The following is a 9,668-nucleotide window of genomic DNA, read 5'->3' as shown; positions in this document are numbered from 1 at the left end:
CTGTGACTTTGACAGTCAGGATGAATAGAGCCCCAAACAAAGTGAAACATTGTGTTTACCTGTAATTGCACCTGTGTAAACAAAACCAGACTTTTGTTTGGGTTCACGTAGAGGGCAAGTCTTTGAAGTCCCTCAAGATGCCTTTTTGTATTTTTTACTCAAAGGAGTGAATGTGTGTATGAGCCTCTTTGTAGGTGTAGGTGCCTGTGTATCATGTCGATTTGAACTTGATGTGAGAACAAGAAGTGTCTGGAGTTGCACATACATACACACACACACACATTCATTCCTAAACCCACATTCACACCATACTATGATATCCCTAAAATACACCCAAATCATTTTAGCTTCAGATATTGATTGTTATATGATAATGAAAAATATTGATATTCCCTGACAGTGGTAGATTTATATTACATAGAAATTAACTTCACCTACACCAAATTTCAAGCAATTTACATCAACACAGCCAAAGATATCCACAAAAAATCCAAAAGCACAAAGAATGCAAAGGGTTAAAAAATATTTGTTCACAGAATCTTTCTGCATGACTGGAGTGCAGACTCCCTGTAACACAGTCAATAAACGGAAATACGCCACTCGACTCTTCCAGTGCGGACACTCTGCCAATCAGTTGCCGACAGTCTGTCGACGTCACATGTAGTACGACGTATTAGTATGTTGTTCCTCCTCGATCTCCCTTCGAGGTCAGTCATCTTTTCTTGCATCTGTCGTGGGCTTGGGCTTCAGCAAGATTCCCCTTCTGTGTCTGTAGTTCATTGATATTATCTGTTAGTTTACGTTCAATCTCTTGTTGTAGATTGATCATTTCTTCTTTAATTTCCTTTTTCAGTTCGTCTTTTAGTGTGGTTAGTTTGTGTCATAGCTCTTTAAGGTCTTTAATGTCTTTACTTACCGTAGCTAGCCCAACTCGCAGTGTCTCGTTGTGTTCTTGCCCTGTTGTGTCATTATTTTGCCTCAAAAGTTCATTCATGAGGCTAATATTTGACAGATTATACCTCACCCAGTCCTTTGTACTGTGGAATACACTCAAAGGGCCAGACACTTAAAGGGCTGGCCCTTTAAGTGTCCCCTTTAAAGGGCTGGCCCTTTGAGTGTACAACCCATGAAATGCTCATTTCCACATGTTAAAAAGTGATTATGATGACTCTGAAAAGTGCAATGATAAGTCTGTCCAAATGATGAATTATACGAGCTCCCTGACTTATATTCTCCTGCTGACTGGATTGACGACTATGACAAAGACAAATCTGAATCTGACTCTGAATCCCATTTGACCTGAACCACAATCGGTCCTTTAACTGTTAATATGGTTGACACTTTTTGACTGTAGCTTAGCTCTTTTTGTTAGGTGTTAGGTGTCTTAGGTGTTACGTAGCTTCAGAACAACACTTGGGCACATACTGGTCAGAGCACAACATATAACAACAATCTCATCAAGTCAAGTCTTTTCCTCGCCTTCATATTTGACCACAACACCCAGGCGCATGGTCCCATTTAATGTTAAACTTGGTGCGCATACAACCAATAACTCGTTCCACGTGGATCTTGTCGTGAGCTAGTTTCCTGGTCTGTTCCACATCTTGGCTGCGGCCCCTGGTGTATGCAGGGATTTTCAGTGTGGCACACTGCTGTCCACCTGTGTTGTCCATTGGAGCAGCATCCTCCTGACATGTCTGTGCCTCTTGATCTGACGACCTTGTTTCCACCTCAGCTACAGATTAAGTGTTGTCTGATGCTGATGAGAGTAAGAAATATTGTTGTTATACAATATCATTTGAAATCCCAAAAGAAATCACAAGGTGCTGTAATATTTATCATACAGATGCACTGATCAGTGAATCATCATTAATTCAGGGATAACAAAGTACCAAAACATTCACCTGAAGGAGCTGTATTGTCCTCACTATTCTTTTATCCTGCTGATGCTGTTTCCACCCAGGTGAGAGATTGTTGTTGTTTTACATTTAAGAAGCTGAAAAATTACAGAAAGTAGTTAAAATATTCACATGAAGCTGAACCATGAAAGAAAGTATAAAATGTTGACATTTAAAAAGAAACCCTGGTGGAGTTGCCTCCTTGAGGGGAATAAAGTCATTTGGGTTTTCAACAGTTTTTTTTCATGAATTGATGCCGACTTCATCATACAACAGTGTCACACATAGTTTGACATGAAATTTCCTCCGCCGGTGGTGTGCCGCGACCGACTCTAGATCGGCTTGGAAGGGCTCGGGGCGAAGGTGGTTTACAGCGAACCCCCGCCCAGATCCCGCCACGGACATGTGCACCCGCCTGCCCCGGCGCAACTGTCGATCGGAGCAGAGTGTGGTGAAATCAGTTTCAGGTTGGATATTCAACGGACATTCGCACCAGATCCAACGACACCCTTCTTCTTCTCCACACCGAGATAGGTGCACGATCACGACTTGTTCAAAGTCTGACCCATCGATCTTGACTTTCGTGGTCTTATTTAGGGACCGCCAAAAATCTACTCTTGAAAAGCCAATATTTACATAAAAATTGAGAAAAACATACATACAAGGTACTAAAATGGAATAAAAAGAGGTGTGTCCTGACAAGGCAGTCTAGCACTATGGCCCTATACTGATTTGGCGTCTTGACCTGGAAGTTATTGAGCTAAAATGCAAATATTTACATTAAAAAAATTATAAAACATTTGGGAAGTATTTAAATGGAATAAAAAGAGGTGTGTCCTGACTAGGTAGGCTAGTGCTATGTTTCTGCACTAACATGGTGTATTTGGGACACATGGCCTGGAAGCTATTGAGCTAAAATGCTAATATTTAAATTAAAAAAATTATAAAAAATTTGGGAAGTATTTAAATGGAATAAATAGAGGTGTGTCCTGACTAGGTAGGCTAGTGCTATGTTTCTGCACTAACATGGTGTATTTGGGACACATGGCCTAGAAGCTATTGAGCTAAAATGCTAATATTTACATTAAAAAAATTATAGAAAATGTGTGAAGTATTTAAATGGAATAAAAAGAGGTGTGTCCTGAATAGGCAGTCTAGTACTTTGTTTCTGCGCTGATTTGGTGTCTTTATGTCACATGGCCTGGAAGCTATTGTGCTAAAATGCTAATATTTACATTAATAAATATATAAAAAATTTGGGAAGTACTTAAATGGAATAAATAGAGGTGTGTCCTGACTAGGTAGGCTAGTGCTATGTTTCTGTACTAAAATGGTGTCTTTGGGACACATGGCCTGGAAGCTATTGAGCTAAAATGCTAATATTTACATTAAACAAACTATAAAAAATATGTGAAGTATTTAAATGGAATAAAAAGAGGTGTGTCCTGACTAGGCAGTCAAGTACTATGTTTCTGCACTTATTTGGTCTCTTTAGGTCACATGGCCTGTAAGCTATTGAGCTAAAATGCTATTATTTACATTAAGAAAATTATAAAAAATTTGGGAAGTATTTAAATGGAATAAAAAGAGGTGTGTCCTGACTAGGCAGTCAAGTACTATGTTTCTGCACTAATTTGGTGTCTTTGGGACACATGGCCTGGAATCTATTGTGCTAAAATGCTAATATTTACATTAAAAAAATGTGTGAAGTATTTAAATGGAATAAATAGAGGTGTGTCCTGACAAGGTAGGCTAGTACTATGTTTCTGCACTAATTTGGTGTCTTTGGGACACATGGCCTGGAAGCTATTGATCTAAAATGCTAATATTTACATTAAGAAAATAATAAAAAATGTGTAAAGTATTTAAATGGAATAAAAAGAGGTGTGTCCTGACTAGGTAGGCTAGTACTATGTTTCTGCACTAATTTGGTGTCTTTAGGTCACATGGCCTGGAAGCTATTGTGCTAAAATGCTGATATTTACATTAAAAAAATAAAAACAAATTTGGGAAGTTTTTAAATGGAATAAATAGAGGTGTGTCATGACAAGGTAGGCTAGTACTATGTTTCTGCACTAATTTGGTGTCTTTAGGTCACTTCTTTAGGCCTGGAAGCTATTGAGCTAAAATGCTAATATTTACATAAAACAAAAATATAAAAGATTTGGGAAGTATTTAAATGTAATAAAAAGACTTGCGTCCTGACTAGGTAGGCTGGTACTATGTTTCTGCACTAATTTGGTGTCTTTGGGACACATGGCCTGGAATCTATTGAGCAAAAATGATAATATTTATATTAAAAAAATTATATTTGGGAAGTATTTAAATGGAAGTATTTTAAATGGAATAAAAAGAGGTGTGTCCTGAGTCAGGTAGACACACCATAAATCACACAAGCACACCTAGAATTTAATTTGTAAACAATTAAATAATAACTTTTCTTGTTTAAGCAAAGCTGTCGTGCAATGTGTGCAGCAGTAAAGCCTCCAGGATCTGGACCTCCAGTTACAGACTGGGTGAGTTGTTTCAAAACAGTAATAACAATGAAGAATTGTGCTTTAGACATAAGAGGCTCACCTGAGTAAATCTAAGGAAAAGAATACAAGGGAATAAAAAATAATACCCAATTAATAAATAAATAACTTCTTATTTCAACAGGTCCAGTGTGATGGCTGTGACAGATGGTTTCATAGGTTGTGTGTGGAAATTGACAAAAAGACATATTCAGTGGCCAAGACAGGAACTTGGGAGTGTGTCCTGTGCAAGTAAACATCCAGCCGTCCATTATCTACCAATTCTCCACCGGAGGGTCGCAGGGGGTGCTACGCCAAACTCAGCTGAGGGCACTAGGTGGAGTACACCCCTGGACAATTACCAGTCCATCGCAGGGCCATAGAGACAAACAACCATTCACTCTCACATTCACAACTATGGTCAATTTAAAGTGACCAATGGACCTGCATGCATGTTTTATGACTGCGGGAGGAAGCTGGAGATCCCTGAGAAAAAACACACACACGGGGGGAGAACATGCAAACTCCATGCAGAAAGGCCCTTGTTCTGACAGGGGCTCGAACCCGGGTCTTCTTGCCTGCAATGTGTGCCAATAAATAGTATCTTTGAAATGTGGTCAACTTTGGTCTCGTTCATAAGTAGAAAGACCATTTTGCATTGTTTAGGCTCACTAGATCACATAACGTTGAAGTTATTGATAAGTACAAGAATTTTTGTCTAGAAATATTCAGATAAAATACAATAACTAACTAATTGACTATCATAATATTCAATAAAGCTCCTTTTTTCTGTACCATAACTGTATCCGTTGCGAAAAAACACAGGACACACCTCTTTTTATTCCATTTCAATACTTAATACTCAATAGCTTTCAGACCATGTGACCTAAAGACACCAAATCAGTGCAGAAACATAGTTCTGGAATGCTTAGTCAGGACACATCTCTTTTTATTCCATTTCAATACTGCCAACATTTCTTATATATTTTCTAATGTAAATGTTAGAATTGTAGCTCAATAGCTTCCAGGTCATGTGTCCCAAAGACACCAAATTAGTGCAGAAACATAGTGCTAGCCTACCAAGTCAGGACACACTTCTTTCTATTCCATTTAAATACTTCCCAATTTTAAATATTTTTTTAATGGAAATATTAGCATTTTAGCTCAATAGCTTCCAGGTCATGTGTCCCAAAGACACCAAATTAGTGCAGAAACATAGTACTAGCCAACCTAGTCAGGACACACCTCGTTTTATTCTATTTAAATACTTCACACATTTTGTATAATTTTTTTAATGTAAATATTAGCATTTTAGCTCAATAGCTTCCAGGTCATGTGTTCCAAAGACACCAAATTAGTGCAGAAACATAGTACTAGCCTACCTAGTCAGGACACACCTCTTTTTATTCCAATTCAATACTTTCCACATTTTTAATAATTCTTTTGATGTAAATATTAGCATTTTAGCTCAATAGCTTCCAGGTCATGTGACCTAAAGACGCCAAATCAGTATAGGGCCATAGTGCTAGACTGCCTTGTCAGGACACACCTCTTTTTATTCCATTTTAGTACCTCGTATATATGTTTTTCTCAATTTTTATGTAAATATTGGCTTTTCAAGAGTAATTTTTTGATGGTCCCTAAATAAGACCACGAAAGTCAAGAGCGATGGGTTGGACTTTGAACAAGCCGTGATCATGCACCTATCTCGGGGTGGAGAGGGAGAGGGGTGTCGTTGGATCTGGAGCGAATGTCCGTTGAATATCCAACCTGAAACTGATTTCACCGTGGTTCTGTCTGGGTCACTCCCGCCAATCGGGCCATAGGCACGTACCTAGTTTGCCTATGCGTTAATCCGGCTCTGTATGTGAGAGGTTTCACCTCTCGCATAGACGATTGAAACCTCTCACATACAGAGCCGGATTAACAGTAGGTTTCAGTAGTCTATGCGAGAGGTTTCACACTGAGGGTACAGAAGTATATCTTAAATGATGTTAACTTAATTTGTGAGGTTTATATCATGGGACAGTAGAAAATAGAAACAAATCTGGAAATAGCCTTATCTCAGCGTAATGCGCACACAAAAAGACACCAATAGAAAAACACATCCAAACAATGAAATCATTGCAAAATCAAACCCTGAGGGTACAGAAGCATATCTTAAATTCAATTCAATTCAATTTTATTTGTATAGCACCAAATCATAACATACATTATCTCAAGGCACTGTACATAGACAACATAAAGGAAAGCAGAGAACCCCAACAGTTCACACAATGAGCAAACACTAGGCATCAGTGGAGAGAAAGGAAAATGGGGGACAGAAAGGACAAGAGGGAGATGAGGTAGAGACAGAAGAGAGAGAGAGACCAGGAGCAGATACACAACAACTGTATCAAGTTACAAGTTCAAAGGGTTCAGTTCATTACACTTACATTTATTGTTGCAACCCCCAATTGAACCGAGTCAAGCGGATTACTAGGTGTAAAACAACCTTAAGATCAGTAACTAAGGTCATTTTCCCACCTAATAGTCTGCCAGACTCGGTACGATTGGGTACTCTGCTAAGTTGGGGGCTGCAACATTCAGCTGGTCCGATTTTGCTTCCACACTTCAGTGAAACGAAACAAACCTTTTGAATGTATTCCCCTTCTCACCTGAGGCAGCGCTGCATCAAGATATACTAAAGAACATGACAAGGCAACAACGAACAACTCGCTCATCTGTTGTTTTAATGCAGTACAACTTCTGTTTCCTCCACATAAGAGCAAAACATGATCATCAAATCCTATTGTTTGAATATGTGAACATACGACACATATACACTGCAACAATGAGCTCAGCCATTTCTCCTGGCTATCGTTCTACATGCGCATGTGTTTTGGTTGTTTACCAACAATGCCCTTCATTGCAGTCCACTTCCTGCATTTGGTTCACTTGAAGCGAAGTGATTTTGAGAAACTGAATTTGAGAAAGGCTACAAGCTAGTCCAGGCAGTCAAATCACCATATCCATAAGACACGCCTCACAAACCAAAAACGAAACTATTGTGGTCTGATACAAATCAACAAAAATTCTGTTTTTATTAGATTATATCCATGTCCATATTATCAATGAAGACAGTTACATGAGACCTACAATAATGTTAAAGGTGACACAGAATGCTTGTATCACACATATATGTTAGTTATGGAGGTCTACTTACATGTTTTAACTTGTTTTCATGATTAAAAACCTCCTAATCGCTGCAAACGAGCCGATCAAAAATATCTCCTCACTGACGTTCACGTCAGCTGCGCTGTTTCAGACCAAAACCACACCCCCAGAATGTGGACTGTGTTGTGATTGGCCAGCCAACGAGAGCTTTCCCACTGTCCTGTGATTGGCCAGGTACCTGGAAGTGACGTAATAGCTAGGCCAGCTCTCAGATACACAGCTCCCCCTCTGGCACGGTGGATGCTCTGCATCTCAGCAGCTTCAACGGGAGTAGTTGTTCTTCTTCTGAGGTTGAATGTACGCAACCAGATGTGCGCGGACTAGTGCCTGCACCAGGAGGCGCTACGGTGGTGAGAGGAGTGGGGAGGATTTCTGATGATGACATCAAATTAAGGAAGTGCCGATCCGCTTCGCAGTGCCCAGGAAAACAATTCGACACTATTTTCTCAGCAGTGGCTGAACTGTTGTTCTGAAACTTTAGGGTTTCATAAAAGAGGTAATGACGCAGATACACACACAAACGCAGCGTTAATTGGAGCTTCCGGTCTATGTGGGCTTTAAGATTTACAACAAAACAGCATAGCCTCTTTCAAAATAGTTAATGCCAAACTAGTAAGGACCAGCAGAGTAACTGAGATGATTAAAACAAAACAAGCAAACCACAACGAAACAACAACCCACAACCCAAAAAAAAAAAAAAAAGTTTCAAGCCAATTGGTCAATGTATGGGCAAGTTACAGGGCACTTCCTGTTTTAGATGACCTACTTTCTGTGTGCAGGTCATACTTTGCAGACGTGTTCAGGGCAGGCCCTTGGTCTCACATGTTTTGAGCCAGTCCATGTATGGGTGAGTTAAACAGCATTCCCTGTTTCTGGACAATCTACTTTTTGTGTGCAGGTAATGGCTTGCAGACATTTTCAAAATTGGTCAATGTATTCAACAATTAAAATCGATCTTCTATTTAATAATATAAGCGATTCATAAAACCCATGACCGACCTTTTAATACAAACCTTTTACTGCGGCGACAAGGTTTGGCCGTGTGAAGATGTTGTTCCTGGAACGACTACTTGCAGCGCAAACCTATTTTCAGACTTTAGACAGCAACAACAAATAGTATTGTCTGATTGGATGATAGGTTGCTAATTCAAGAGAGCCGTATGAGTGAAGTAAGCAGGGCAATCTGCCTCTGCATCATCGATTACTAATTTATGTGAGGTAAGTTTGATCACTTCTCAGTGTGAGAAATGTCATGTGTAAACTTATTGAAATGGCGTCTCACACTGACTTTAGAGCTCTGTCAATTTGTTGGAACCGCGCTACATTTTGCTGACATGCATACATTTGAGTGAAGTGGCTATTCCAAACATCTAGCGTGAAACACATCATTTTTGTTTATGCGCTTTGAACTTGTTAATGTGCAGTTTAAATTTTTTCTTTTCTCAAAATTGTTTTTCCAATAAGCTAAAAGCAGATTTCTTTCACTTTTCCATGTATATGCCAGCTGTGAGAAATCTTTGTATAATTAACAGTATTAATTCTGTAAAAATGTTTTCATGATCAAGAGTGGTATTGTAACTGAAATATTTTGAATTAAATTGGAATTGAATTGAGACCTTGTGAATCGCAATCAAATTGATTCAGGAAATAGGTGGCAAATTGACAGGGTACCTCTTGTTTGGCGGCAGAATTAAAAATGGCCGACATCACATTTGTTCAAGTTCATGTTCGTAGACGGGTTCAGGGTTGGTCTCTCGTGTCATGTAACTAATTGCGTACGGATCGGACAATGTACCGCAAAGTTACAGCGCACTTCCTGTTTTGTGAAGACTTGCCGAAATTCGCTAAAATTCTGAAGGCTGCCGTTGTCACGCCCTTTTGAATCTGTAAAACATTTCAATAACATTTTATCTTGGATGGGTCTAGCACAAATTGACATGTTTTTCACGTTGCTATGATAAATGCCCTCAGACAAGTTTGTTTAGTTACGAATTTTGCACTTTGTGCGCTCTGACTCTAATTAATTTATGCCGTATTGGTC

The 9,668-nt window shown here is 39.1% G+C and overlaps 1 long non-coding RNA gene across 1 annotated transcript; it reads right to left on the bottom strand.

Moving 5' to 3' along the window:
• Nucleotides 1-1,480: 1,480 nt before the first annotated feature.
• On the bottom strand, nucleotides 1,481-7,645 carry LOC122778892. Its single transcript, XR_006361472.1, has 3 exons — nucleotides 7,617-7,645; nucleotides 1,905-1,996; nucleotides 1,481-1,759 (listed from the first exon to the last, which is right to left on the bottom strand). It is a non-coding gene; the product is annotated as an uncharacterized LOC122778892 (long non-coding RNA).
• Nucleotides 7,646-9,668: the final 2,023 nt, after the last annotated feature.

The sequence above is a fragment of the Solea senegalensis genome, linkage group LG12, assembly GCF_019176455.1.
Source record: "Solea senegalensis isolate Sse05_10M linkage group LG12, IFAPA_SoseM_1, whole genome shotgun sequence".
NCBI lineage: Eukaryota > Metazoa > Chordata > Actinopteri > Pleuronectiformes > Soleidae > Solea > Solea senegalensis.
Note: the sequence above shows the minus strand (reverse complement) of the source record. Positions and strands in the feature narration are given on the sequence as shown.